We start from the raw sequence: 14,881 nt of genomic DNA, 5'->3' as shown, positions 1-14,881 counted from the left end.
CAAGGGAGATTATCAGTGGTCTTGTATGTCTTCCATTTCCTAATAATTGCTCCCACAGTTGATTTCTTCAAACCAAGCTGCTTACCTATTGCAGATTCAGTCTTCCCAGCCTGGTGCAGGTCTACAATTTTGTTTCTGGTGTCCTTTGACAGCTCTTTGGTCTTGGCCATAGTGGAGTTTGGAGTGTGACTGTTTGAGGTTGTGGACAGGTGTCTTTTATACTGATAACAAGTTCAAACAGGTGCCATTAATACGGGTAATGAGTGGAGGACAGAGGAGCCTCTTAGAGAAGAAGTTACAGGTCTGTGAGAGCCAGAAATCTTGCTTGTTTGTAGGTTACCAAATACTTATTTTCCATCATAATTTGCAAATAAATTCATAAAAAATCCTACAATGTGATTTTCTGGATTTTTTCCCCTCATTTTGTCTGTCATAGTTGAAGTGTATCTATGATGAAAATTACAGGCCTCTCTCATCTTTTTAAGTGGGAGAACATGCACAATTGTTGGCTGACTAAATACTTTTTTGCCCCATTGTATATATAATAATTTTTGCATGCCCAATTTTTCAGTTTTTGATTTGTTAAAAAAGTTTTAAATGCACAATTGTTGGCTGACCAAATACTTTTTTGCCCCATTGTATATATAATAATTTTGCACACCCAATTTTTCAGTTTTTGATTTTTTTTTTTTTTTTTAAATATCCAATAAATGTCGTTCCACTTCATGATTGTGTCCCACTTGTTATTGATTCTTCACAAAAAATACAGTTTTATATATTTTTGTTTGAAGCCTGAAATGTGGCAAAAGGTCGCAAAGTTCAAGGGGGCCGAATACTTTCGCAAGGCACTGTACATCCACAGCTACAGCTCCAATTGACTCAAAGGATGTCAATTAGCCTATCAGAAGCTTCTAAAGCAATGACATCTTTTTCTGCAATTTTCCAATCTGTTTAAAGGCACAGTCAACTTAGTATATGTGAATTTCTGACCCACTGGAATTGTGATACATTGAATTATAAGTGAAATAATCTGTCTGTAAACAATTGTTGGAAAAAATTACTTGTGTCATGCACAAAGAAGATGTCCTAACCGACTTGTCAAAACTATAGTTTGTTAACAATACATTTGTGGAGTGGTTTAAAAACTAGTCTTAATGACTCCAAACTTCCGACTTCAACTGTGCATGCTAAAATCTCCACTGATGCACGCACACACACAGACGTCACGCTCGGTTACTGAACAACAAAAACATTTTTTTAAAGTTATGTTCCAGTTGATTAATCAAGGAAATACAAATTTGTATCATATCATTTCTCAAAACTTCCAGATGCAATAATTGTAAAACAATGTGTTAAAGATTGTAAAATAATGTGTTAAAGATTGTAAAATAATGTGTTAAAGATTATAAAATAATGTGTTAAAGATGGTAAAACAATGTGTTAAAGATTGTAAAATAATGTGTTAAACATGGTAAAATAATGTGTTGAAGATTGTAAAATAATGTGTTAAAGATGGTAAAATAATGTGTTAAAGATTGTAAAATAATGCGTTAAAGATGATAAAATAATGTGTTAAAGATTGTAAAATAATGTGTTAAAGATGGTAAAATAATGTGTTAAAGATTGTAAAATAATGCGTTAAAGATGATAAAATAATGCGTTAAAGATGATAAAATAATGTGTTAAAGATGATAAAATAATGTGTTAAAGATGGTAAAATAATGTGTTAAAGATGGTAAAATAATGTGTTAAAGATGGTAAAATAATGCGTTAAAGATGATAAAATAATGTGTTAAAGATTGTAAAATAATGTGTTAAAGATGGTAAAATAATGTGTTAAAGATTGTAAAATAATGCGTTAAAGATGATAAAATAATGCGTTAAAGATGATAAAATAATGTGTTAAAGATGATAAAATAATGCGTTAAAGATGATAAAATAATGTGTTAAAGATTGTAAAATAATGTGTTAAAGATGGTAAAATAATGTGTTAAAGATTGTAAAATAATGCGTTAAAGATGATAAAATAATGTGTTAAAGATTGTAAAATAATGTGTTAAAGATGGTAAAATAATGTGTTAAAGATTGTAAAATAATGCGTTAAAGATGATAAAATAATGTGTTAAAGATTGTAAAATAATGCGTTAAAGATGATAAAATAATGTGTTAAAGATTGTAAAATAATGTGTTAAAGATGGTAAAATAATGTGTTAAAGATTGTAAAACAATGTGTTAAAGATTGTAAAATAATGTGTTAAACATGGTAAAATAATGTGTTAAAGATTGTAAAATAATGTGTTAAAGATTGTAAAATAATGCGTTGAATATCTGCTTTGCTGTACTCATCACAAAATATTGACAAAATCCAGGATAAAATCATCACAATAGAATATACGTAGATAAAATGTTACTTAGCACAACAAAACCTGTCGACTTTGGCTGAGACAATCAAACCCATTTCCTCTTGACATTTTGCTGGATTAAGACAAAAGTTCCACCTCCAGCCCCATACAGGTCGGGAAAAAAAAGTTCACATTCTAGTTGCACACCCGCACCCATAGTCTAACTTCTCTACCCGTGTGGATGTGTCGTAGCAGGGGGCACAGGGACATTGTTCTACTGAATGGAGCCACTTCATGATGGGTAGTTCTTAGAGAAATCAAGGCCAGTGGATCACTGGGTTACAGTCAAGTCACTGAACAGACACGGTCTGGAATGTAAAGAGTGAATTGTTGCAGAAAGCTTCCTATATTATGGCTAGTTAAGTTGTCTTTGATGTTTATTACTGCAATTACTATTTATGTTAATTGCAGCTGCAAGACTTATTGGACATTGTGTATAAAATCTCAATATTATCTAGTTCAAGTGAAACTACATGTTCACGATCGCAGCACTTCGAGGTGACTGTATGAGAAGTAATTACAGAGCTGTCAGACTGTCCCATATTGTCCACAACTCGAGGACAGTGATTTTGTCCTTACTTGGACTGTCCCTAATACTTCCTATCGACTTCACAAGTACGTGATTCTATCCACACAAGGGCTGTGCTCAGTGTAAAAGCCTGCTCTGCGCCAAGCTCAGCTTTGGATCACAGGAGGATCAGAGATCAGAATTGCAACACTATTGGACATGAGGGATTGCCTTGATGAGCTAAATCAGTCAACAAATTATTTTATGCAGTTTGCATAGCTATAATGACGGATGATGAGCTTGTTCTACATCATTATTCTAATAGTTGTTTTATGTATAATCTTTAGACTACAGACTGATCACTTGATTATCTCCCCAAATCTATTTACCAGTAAGCATGTTAGGAAGATAACAATTGTGTGAGGTTAAATCCAAAGCCCCAAGTCTTTGCAGAAAACCTCAATAATAAGATTCTGTCCCTCTGCAACAGAGAGGCTCATGGTTCTCCCCCCCCCCCCCTTCCATCGACTTACACAATAATTATTAAAACATTTCCGGAGGACGTCCAGCAACCTATCAGAGCTTTTACAGGATGAACGGACGTGTTATCCACCCAATCAAAGGATCAGAGAATGTCTAGTACTGACAGCATAAGATAAAGCTAGCTAGCACTGCAATGCATAAAATGTGGTGAGTAGTTGACTCAAACAGAGAGAAGGACAATAGTTTTGAACAAATGAATTTCTTCCAAAATTAAGGTGAAGCAAGAGAGAGAGAGATAGAGAGCTAGCTATATTTCGTAGTATATATATACACTACCGGTCAAAAGTTTTAGAACACCTACTCATTCAAAGGTTTTTCTTCTACATTGTAGAATAATAGTGAAGACCTCAAAACTATGAAATAACACACATGGAATCACGCAGTAACCAACATTTCTAAACAAATCAAAATCTATTTTTTCTATTTCAGGTTCTTCAATGATGACAACTTTGCTTACACTTGACATTCTCTCAACCATTTCAATTAACAGGTGTGCCTTCTTAAAAGTACATTTGTGGATTTTCTTTCCTTCTTCATGCGTTTCAGCCAATCAGTTGTGTTGTGACAAGGTGGGGGTGATACAGAAGGTAGTCCTATTTGGTAAAATACCAAGTCCATATTATGGCAAGAAAGGCTAAAATAAGCAAAGAGAAACGACAGTCCATCATTACTTTAAGACATGAAGGTCAGTCAATACGGAACATTTCAAGAACTTTGAAAGTTTCAAGTGCAGTCGCAAGAACCATCAAGCGAGATGATAAAACTGGTTCTCATGAGGAACACCACGGGAAAGGAAGACCCAGAATTACCTCTACTGCAGAGGATAAGTTCATTAGAGTTACCAGCCACAGAAATTGCAGCCCAAATAAATGCTTCACAAAGTTCAAGTAACAGACACATCTCAACATCAACTGTTCAGAGGAGACTGTGTAAATCATGCCTTCATGGTCGAATTACAGCAAAGAAACCACTACTAAAGGACACCAATAAGTAGAAGAGACTTGCTTGGAATAAAAAACATGAGCAATGGACATTAGACCTGTGTAAATTTGTCATTTGGTCTGGAGTCCATATTGGAGATTTTTGGTTCCAACCGCTGTGTCTTTGTGAGGCGGTATGGGTGAATGGATGATCTCAGCATGTCTATTTCACACCGTAAAGCATGGAGGAGGAGGTGTTATGGGGCGGGGGTGCTTTGCTGGTGACAGTCTGTGATTTTTTTAGAATTCAAATTAAACTTAACCAGCATGGCTACCACAGCATTCTGCAGTGATACGCCATCCCATCTGGTTTGGGCTTAGTGGGACCATCATTTGTTTTTCAACAGGACAATGACCAAACACACCTCCAGGCTGTGTATGGGCTATTTGACCAAGAAGGATAGTTATGGAGTGCTGCATCAGATGACCTGGCCTCCTCAATCCCTCAAGACTGTTGGAATAGCATTCCAGGTGAAGCTGGTTGAGAGAATGCCAAGAGTGTGCAAAGCTGTCATCAAGGCAAAAGGTTGTTTTTGAAGTATCTCAAATATAAAACATATTTTGGTTTGTTTAACACTTTTTGGCTACTACATGATTCCATGTGTTATTTCATAGTTTTGATGTCTTCACTATTATTCTACAATGTTAAAATAGTACAAATAAAGAAAAAACATTGAATGAGTAGGTATTCTAAAATGTTTGACCAGTAGTGTATGTTGTAAACTTTCATTTGTGGGCTAGGTTGTAGAAACCTCATGATGGGTATAGGGAAAATTCAAGCATTGAGCTGGGTGAATGGAATATGAATGACAGTCATCCAATATGCTGTAATAGAAACAGCACCGACCACCAATGGTTGGGATGTTGTCATGATGAGGGTGAGTGACTATCCAGATTTGCATGATTTTTTACCCCTGAGGTCAATGTAGAGACCTCACGTTAGAGGATGGAGTGGGCCTGCCTGGATCATATCATGGCTGGCCTAGGAAAGTAAATGGTTCCAGGGGAGTGTGGTTCTTCTACCAGTACCCTTCTCTACATGGTGGCTGCCCAGCTGCTACAGACAATCATGGTAAGGCGTCGGGTTACAGTACCGGCGATGACTCTGCTCATTCCTAGCTCCTCACCCGCTAGCCCTCCGCTCCCTCCCTGCCTTACATCGTGCCGATAAACAGGCCGTTGGCATTCCGGCTCAGAGCTTTCTGACAGCTCAGAACTCTGCCACATTCTATTTCGCATGGGGTTAAAATCCTATCCACTCTGTTTACACGTTCTAGCCCCCTCCACCCCCCATTTACCCCTGCCCCTCTCCTAGCACTTGACTGCTTCCTTCAACACACACACATGCCAACCCCTCCCTCCTTAATGTATGTGCCTGGCCTGTGACAACCCCTCTATCCTCCCCTCCCCTCCTCCTTCCAACATGTCGCTCCCAATTTGTCTTGCGTTTATCCTGGCAGAGATGGATGGCTGCCTCTGGTTTCCCACAACTATTAGGCTCCATTCTGGTCCTGGTCTACTGCTATGAAACAGGCCACTTCCAGATCATTCACTCCTGTGAAGTCTGCAGCACGCACCCAGCACAGCAACAAGACATTTAACATAATCAAATCAAACACGCTTTCTAAAAGAGTCCTATTGGTCTGTGGTTCTGTCTGTCTCTGTTTGATTCTGTCTGTCTGTCTGTCTGTCTGTCTGTCTGTCTGTCTGTCTGTCTGTCTGTCTGTCTGTCTGTCTGTCTGTCTGTCTGTCTGTCTGTCTGTCTGTCTGTCTGTCTGTCTGTCTGTCTGTCTGTCTGTCTGTCTGTCTGTCTTTCTTCCTTTCTGTCTGTCATTCTATGGAGCCTACAACACACACTCTGCACCCAACCAGAACTTTAAATAATTCAAATTCCGTTTTCATACAGAGGTCTGTCTGTCCACCTGCCTGTCTGTCTGTCTGTCTGTCTGTCTGTCTGTCTGTCTGTCTGTCTGTCTGTCTGTCTGTCTGTCTGTCTGTCTGTCTGTCTGTCTGTCTGTCTGTCTGTCCGTCTGTTCATCTGAGAACGAGCAGTACTGATGTAAATCGTGTGAATTTTTTCCCAGTCTCACGAAAACCGCAACGATGCACCTATGCAAAGCCCTCACTCTTGTCACTCAGATACGTATTCCAGTGTCTGCCTGCCAGCTGAAAATCCTTTCCAGCATGTGTGATTGTGTAGGCTACCTGCACCTCCCAACCTCTCTCTCTCTTCCCACCCACCAAAGTTCAGCCGCATCTGCGCCCTGCACTTGTCTTTCCACAGCATGTAAACATCTATAGCTTGCAAGCTCCATAGCAAGCTGCTCGAAGTAATTCAATGTCAAGCTAAATGTAAAACAAAGAAAAAGTTTTAAAAGGAACAGAGAGGAACGATATAAACCATAACTTTTTTTTTAGTTTGAACCAGTTCAGAACTTATTTTTACTGGTCGGAACATTGAAACAAAAAAAATATATAATTTTGGTTCCAACCCCTACTACATAGTATTACTTTTGACCAGAGCCCTATGAGCCCTTTCTGTGTCAGGAGGCCTCCTTCACGGAGTTGTTAACATGTGTAACTACCCTTTAGTTGTAAAGCCCTGGGCCCCAATGTATGACCTGCAGCCAGGGGGAGGGGTGGGGGGCCGTAGACGAAACTGAAGTCATCCAAACTGGGCACTATTTGATACCACAACATTTGATACTGTATGTAACAGCCGAGCAACAGGCAATAAGACAAACAGTGCAAAAATCGTCTCTGCCGCTCAGCATCAGTTATCTGGGGCCGTCAGCATATGCTATAACAGGAAGAACAGGCACCTTGCAGAGAGCTTAGACTTTGTGTTCTACAGGGTGGTATTTATGCTCGAGTCAGCCCAGTACTCTAGAGATGTGCTTGTATGAAGTGTTGTGTCTCTCTTGTTGTGAGGAGTGTTTTGTCCTATATATATATATATATATATTTTTTTTTTTCAATGCCAGGCCCCCGTCCCCGCCGGAGGCCTTTTGCCTTTTGGTTGGTCATCATTGTAAATAAGAATTTGTTCTTAAACTGACTTGCCTAGTTAAATAAAGGTTAACTAATAAAATACAATAAATTAAGGGAGATGTTTACACCGTTAGCCAAACACTTGCATGCTCTCCATATAGTCCCTCAAATAGACTCAAGATTACAGAAACCAATTTTCCATCCAACTATTTCATGCGATTGAATTACCTGACGCATGAAAAAAGTAATGACGGGGCCGAAGAAACCATTTTATACATGCTGACAGACAATTTGTTCGACATGGTGGGATCTTTTTGTGTCGGTAAAATGTATTACGCGAGAAATGGCGTGGAAACACCTTTATACGCAAATATTGATATAATAACCATCAGAGTCACGTGATGATATGTTGTGTGGTCCTCCCACTACGGCTCGGGAAACCATGCAGTTTATTAGGATACAGATGAAATAAGTTATGATGCGCTTCATAGGGTGGTGAATGTGCAAAGTGAGCTTAATGCTCCTTTCCAATAAATATCGAGGGTCTTATTCTGCTGACATGACGATGGACGCTTGGCTGCCATTTGACAAATAAAAATAATATTGCTTGTATCCATAATAATCTCATAATGTACATAGCCTACTCGCACTGTATCTGCGAGCTGTTGGCTAGAGCACATGTGGCAAGACCAGAGTGGGCACGTATATAACGCAATAGTGTTGGTAGTTTACTGGTAAACGTCAACGGTTTCCAGTAATATACCCTCCCTTTGCAACCCTAGCTGCATACAATGTGGCCTATAAACTACTTTCAAGCTAAGAAAATGTACGTAAATGTGTAATTTGAATATCACCCCTTTAAGATATTCTACACCCTAAACGTCATCTCAAGCATGGGCTAAGCACAGAAGTTTGCCTAAGCTATTATATAAACTTCATCTCAAGCATGGGGCTAAGCAGTAAGCACGGAAGTGCACTATACGTTGTGCATGTCAACATGCCGCGGTCTACAGGACTATTCTGACAAGAGACATACCAGAGGGATAGAAGCGGGTGGAAGAGAGGATACAGAGACCCGATGTGTGTTACACTAGCCAGCCAGGGAATGCAGAGTGATGGTATTCCTATCCGGAAACTAAGTTACACAGCTTTAGGCTTCTGGCTCCTGCGCAAAGATAATTTGGTAGACATTAAAGGCTGCCGGCGCTGACACGCAAGAGCGACAGGGGTGGGGGAGAGTGGGGGAGGCGCTCTGGAAGGGCTGGGTACATATCCATGTTTCTGAGGCACGGGAATCAGGGTCAACTTCAACCATGTCCAGAAATATCATCCACCAGCCGAAAAAGTTTGATGTTTTCCTCAGGAGCAGCGACTGACCCCTTTACCCCTTTAATACCAAGAAAACCTTTTGTTAACATTTGATTGGACCAAATGCAGAAGACACTCTCCTAGCTTTTGTCTGTCCTTCCTAACTGTCAAGCGCCAAGTCATCTCATGGCACCCACTCCAGACCCACGAGCCCTCGCCACGCCAGATAACGCATGTGAACTCCATGAGATCATGTCGTCCCCGTTGTTCCACCGCGTGATATGAAATACAGCAGGACCGTCATCTCACAGGGGGCCACTCGTCACCGACATGTCAGAAATACACTTATCGCTGCGATAAGGGACGCCACACACCATGCCGGGGAGCGTGTCGTGTCGGCCCAGGCTGTAAAGGACACAAACACTGGGAACTATGTTCCTTCTCTCTGTCCCCATGGCTGGCTGGCAGTACTCCCCCCCAGAGGGTACACAGCACAGTCCCCCCCCCCCCCCCCGCCTGTGAGTTTCTCTTTCTTTTCTCCTGCTCTCATGGGGAGCCATATCTCATACCTCTCGTCCCTCTCTTCAACGCCCTGTCACCCACTAGTCAACCCCACTCAGCCTCCTCACCCAGCAGAATGTGTTCATCTAGACTAGATGTAGCTGAACGACCAGCTCCAGCACACTCAGGCCAGAGGACACTGAGGCAGCTGCGTGCTGTTCTCCAAGCCCTTGCCCACCAGGGATTTTAAGTCCCTTCTGGCCTCTTTAATAATTCTGTACTGTACTGTATAGTAATACCTGAACTGTTCTGTGCTGGTTCAGACATGATCTTTTCACATTTGCCTTTCACCTGCCAATCTGACGCATGTAAAAATGTGTAATAACATAACCTCCAAACAGGTATCACAGTCATAAACAGAACATACACACATCAAAAAGAATAACGAGAATAGCACATGGTTGAGTTTGCAAAGTAGAGCCATGATGTGTGTGTAGTGCACAATATGCTGAAGGAGGAGCCATGCATAAATAGGTACAGTAAGTGTGAGGTTTAGACCTCGTCTTCAGTTGGTAAACCAATTCTCAGATTCCCCTTTGTCTATGGGGAGCTGACCAGAAGAGAAAACTGATTCCCTAACAAACTCTCACACACTCTGGGTCCAAGTGTACATGAGGCATCTGCCACTCTCCATGGCGCCTGCCTGCCTCTCCCGTTACCCCCTCTGACCCTCATCCTCCACCCAGGGGACACACCCTGTTCCCACTACTGAGCTGAGCCAAACCAAGCTGTACTGCACAAGCCTGGTTATGCATCTACCATAGTTGCTGGAACCATGCTGGAAAGGACAATGTGAAAGAAAATATAATCAAGCCAGCACAGTATTGGTTTGGATTGCCATGAAAGCACGAATTGCGTAAGTAATTTTTCTACTCTATTCCACAACAGAGACCAACAGCTATAGGAACCTTAGAAACACATCAGGTTATCCCCAAAACCCAAGTACCCCATACCAGCACAAGTCAGATGGCCTTCTTTAACTGTCACACACAGCCCACACTCAACCGAGAACAAAAAGTCCCCCTTGGCCCTCCTCGACTCCACAAGTGCCAAATTGTTTTCCCTTACAAACTGACCAAAAACTCCATGGATCCCCACAGGATCCTCTTGCCTCCGTCAGTGACCACCAACAGGAAAGCCGCCAAATGACAAAACAACGTGTTTTTGCCAACATCGTCCCCTGGAGGGAAGGCGAACAGGAGGATGGCGCAACACAAGAGGCAAGGCCGTAGGACAAGGCCCAAGGCCTCTCCACCAGCAATGTGACTTCAACGGAGGGGACAGTGCTGACAGTTAATAATACAGAAAAAGAGTTACAACCTGATCTACTGTACATGTCTAATGAGGGCAATCGAGGAGCGGCGCAAGGCCCCCGGAGACGTGCCTCCTCCGTCTGTCTTGGACGCCAGAGGCTCCGATTTGCATGGTTTGGCATAGAGGGCTGGAGGAGCAGCGGTCAAAGCTTAGACACACGTATGCAGCATCTCTTCACCCCCCTCCCCTTGTGGCTGGAAATGAAGCCATCATCTCTATAAATAAGACAACTGGGCCTAGAGGGGCAGGTGAGACAGGAGCCAAGCTGGGGGAGACAGGTGCAGGTGTCCTCTAGGCCCCCCCAACCCCCTCAACACCTCCTCCTCTCCATCACATGTACCTGTTTGTGGGGGCATCCCGCCAAGCACCAGAGACTTCTGAGAAGATCTTACTCACCCATACCAACTTCTGACACTGTCATACTCACTCATACCGCACGCAGACATTTTGTGCGTTTTCATCTTTGAATAACTCTGTCAGACAGACACACACACACTCGTGCATGCACACACGCTCGTGCACACACACACACACGCACACGCACACACACACACACACACAGACAGACAGAGAGACTCTAGCCCCATACGCTTAACTTTCACATCTAACTCTTTTAACCTGTAGCACTGGCAAAGAATCACTCTCAATTTCACTTGCTGTTAACACTCTAAGCCATTGCTGTCAAAATCACTCAAACCCCCACACATATCTTCTGCCTGTAACAGAAGTACTGCACAGCACTAACACACAAACACAGTCTAATATGTGCCTCCCTCTGACACCGATGCAATGCACCAGCACGGCAGCACGGTGGGCCGCAACACAAAACCAAACCACAGAATGCCCGGCAAACAAAGCCAGCTGAGAGGTATTTCCCCTGATGCAAATAGCACCACTGATATGGACAGAGATTGGATACAGGGTTGTCAGGATATAATGGTATCATTATCAAAGGGAATTCCCCTCCAACCACACACACACACACAGTGAGATCCTCCAGCGAGATGAGATAGTGTCCTGTGCTTTTAGTGCGCTCCTCTCCCTTCTAATCTGAGAACACACACACACACACACACACACACAGACAGACAGACAGACAGACAGACAGACAGACAGACAGACAGACAGACAGACAGACAGACAGACAGACAGACAGACAGACAGACAGACAGACAGACAGACAGACAGACAGACAGACAGACAGACAGACAGACAGACAGACAGACAGACAGACAGACAGACAGACAGACAGACAGACAGACAGACAGACAGACAGACAGACAGACAGACAGACAGACAGACAGACAGACAGATAAATATAGGCGGACATGTCTCCTTCTCCTCCAGTCTGAGATAAAAAAATAAATACAAATAATAATAAATCTGATGGAGTGCCTACGCAAATAAAGCCCAGCTAGCTGCCTACTGCAATACGATGAGGCGTTAAAGACGGACACTGTGTTCCAATGTTCAGCTTCTGCTTCCATCTTTCACGTTGCCGAAAGAAACACGCATGTGACAAATTGGGATTATGCTGTGTCCTTTGACTCCTGACCTGTGAATTTGATAAGGCCTTGATTGTTTTGATAGAGGCTCCCGGCCTGGGATGTGTCATTGAATTCAAGTAGAGGAGATTGAAAAGGAAGTAGACATTTTAAATCCATTTTGATGATCTATACCAGGGGGTATACCCTATGAGGCCCGGAGCCTGCTAGTTTTCTGCTGATAATTAATTGCACCCACCTGGCGTCCCAAGTCTAAATTTGTCCCTGATTAGAGGGGAAAAAATGACAAAAATGTGTTGGTACTGGCTTCGAGGTCCAGAGTTGAGTTTGAGGGATCTCTACTATACTGGAAGTTCCGAATCACAATGTGGCATGCACTCATCCATCATCTATGACGTACTCTGTAAAACAAAGGTGAAAACCTAACAAACGGTACGCACTCACCATATGCAAGTTAAGATGCACTCTACATTGAGCACGGGCTGGCCAGACAACGTTTCCACCATTGCCTGCTCTACCTCACGTTAAAGGGAACGTTCTGGTTATTCACTGATGCCAATCTTGATGCTTTTCACACACATACCAGTAGTAAAGGCCTAATTCATTTTCTGTAAGGGACATACACAGTTGTCCCCTGTGTCACAGCAGTGGATATTGCATAAACGCCGTGCTATGTCCGTGGCATGTTAACCTGCTGAGCATGCCATTTCTACAAATCACATCTCACAGCAGCCAGTACAGTACTTGTGTTATGGTATCGATACTTTGATCCAAGTTAAGATGTCCCCCATGAGTGTGTGTGTGTGTGTGTGTGTGTGTGTGTGTGTGTGTGTGTGTGTGTGTGTGTGTGTGTGTGTGTGTGTGTGTGTGTGTGTGTGTGTGTGTGTGTGTGTGTGTGTGTGTGTGTGTGTGTGTGTGTGTGTGTGTTGCTGTATGTTTACATCCAAAGGGTGATTTGTCTTCCTGGTAAATGAGAGAAACTGCAACAGAATCTCAAATGACGGATGACTTAACGGAACGGACAGAGAAAGCTGGTTCTTTCATGCAATTACCAGCAATTATAGGCTATTGCTGGAAATGCTTGGCTAAATCCAAAAACCTCTGAACGCTGTGCCATTTGGCTTATAAGAGAGAACCTTGTGTTGTATTTTCGATAACACAGTCAACTATGACGCATGTTGAGAGAAAAAAAACACGGTCAAGGATATATCATAGTCTTAATCTTTGTTGATATCCACGCAAGTGGGGTCAGACCAAAAATGTCCATATATCCAGTGTACAAACCAGTGTTGGGAGGACCTCCTGATGACAGCTGAAATACCATGAAACACATCAGAAGGCTATGAAATTACATCACAGAGCAAACTTATACTCTGTAAAGTCCAATATGGTTTCACCCCATGCTTATAAACTTGTGTTCACGATATCCCATAATTAACCAGCAACTGCAGCAACATGGTTAGGCTATGAAGCACTGGGGAAGTAATGACCCGTGGATGACTCCTAACGTCTTTAGGAAGCTTAATAATATACATGTTAAATAAAAATGACCAATGTGTCAGTAATTTAAATCATGATATCATAGAACTGGATCACAAGACGAGTAAACTAATCGACTGTAGCCTTTCTTGGGTGAGACAGGTGTAGGCTTGGCTATGCAGGAAACCGGCAATAGCCAAGGCACTACACTTGTTTCTATAGATAGGCTATAAAAATAACTTCCAAGATGTCAGTGATTCAATTATTTACTTGGCAGGAATAAATTCAATCTTGTAAAGCCACCGGCCATGTTGTCATGATCGCACCACACTGTAAACATAGCAAGAAGATTATGTGAAGTTCAAAGCCCCAACTGACAGACTGACTTCAAAAAGTCCAACGCAAACGAACCGCTCAAGTGCCCCACAGCGGCGCTAAAAGATTACGGACAACTCGGTGTTTTTGTTTACCCAACCTGGTTTACCTTGTCCTGTCAACAACAACAACAAAAAATGTATTCCCACAAAAGCCAAGTAACCCGGTGGTAAGTCTTCTTTCAAGCCTTCGCTGATAACCTTTCCTCCTTCTCAGAGACCGTCCACGCTGCGGGACAGCTGTTGCTGACGCATGGTGTGTCTTGAATGAAACCCGAGAGTTCGTTCAGGTAGGATCATCACTTAGTCCAAACTTCTCACACTTTTTAACCGCGGGTCGTTTCTCGTGCTTGAGTAAAGATAGGCTAATGCACTACGAAACGTTAATTTTTGTAATTTTATATACAATTGAGGACATGACAGCAACATTTACTACAGGAATAGTGAAATAGTAATGCAGTCATGACTTGAGGAGTATTTTATCCCGCTCTTCCAAAACGTTGTGGGATGCAAGAGAACATTCAAGACTATCCATTTCTGAGGTCGTCATTTAAATATAATAAAAAATTTAAAAAACTCTACAGGCGAGGAATATGCTGCTGCCTACCACTCTGACTGGCCTGTTCTGCTTTTCCTCTAGAGTGGCCTAGATAGATTGTCAATGCCATTTTTCAAGTGGTAGTCTTTCTAAAGCTCTTTTTTTTGTTAATGGTGTTATACAATTTAAGGGAAATTTGAGTGCCTGGCACTTGAGTTAATGCAATGTTATAACCTACACATGCATGCATATAGGCTACCTGCACTCTAACCTATATAAAATAGCACATGCAGTCAATCACTGAATCCTACATTACACAAATATTATAGAGATTTCGTAAAATGTTATTAATTTTAAGAAGGCTTTATATAACTTTGA

General features: G+C 41.9%; 1 protein-coding gene across 4 annotated transcripts in view; it reads right to left on the bottom strand.

Annotated features, from left to right (window-relative positions):
* The window catches only part of LOC124015044 (sodium channel protein type 4 subunit alpha B-like), a 59,025-nt gene extending 44,475 nt beyond the window's left edge, over positions 1-14,550 (bottom strand). For 3 of the 4 annotated variants that reach the window (XM_046329919.1, XM_046329921.1, XM_046329917.1), the window contains exon 1: positions 14,076-14,524. The gene's annotated coding sequence lies outside the window, so the exon portion shown is untranslated. Of the gene's footprint in view, positions 1-14,075 lie in introns of all 4 variants that reach the window. The other variant, XM_046329922.1, reaches the window with a different exon arrangement.
* Positions 14,551-14,881: the final 331 nt, after the last annotated feature.

The sequence above is a fragment of the Oncorhynchus gorbuscha genome, linkage group LG26 (genome assembly GCF_021184085.1).
Source record: "Oncorhynchus gorbuscha isolate QuinsamMale2020 ecotype Even-year linkage group LG26, OgorEven_v1.0, whole genome shotgun sequence".
Lineage (NCBI taxonomy): Eukaryota > Metazoa > Chordata > Actinopteri > Salmoniformes > Salmonidae > Oncorhynchus > Oncorhynchus gorbuscha.
The sequence above is the reverse complement of the archived record's forward strand: the minus strand, read 5'-3'. Positions and strand labels throughout refer to the sequence as shown.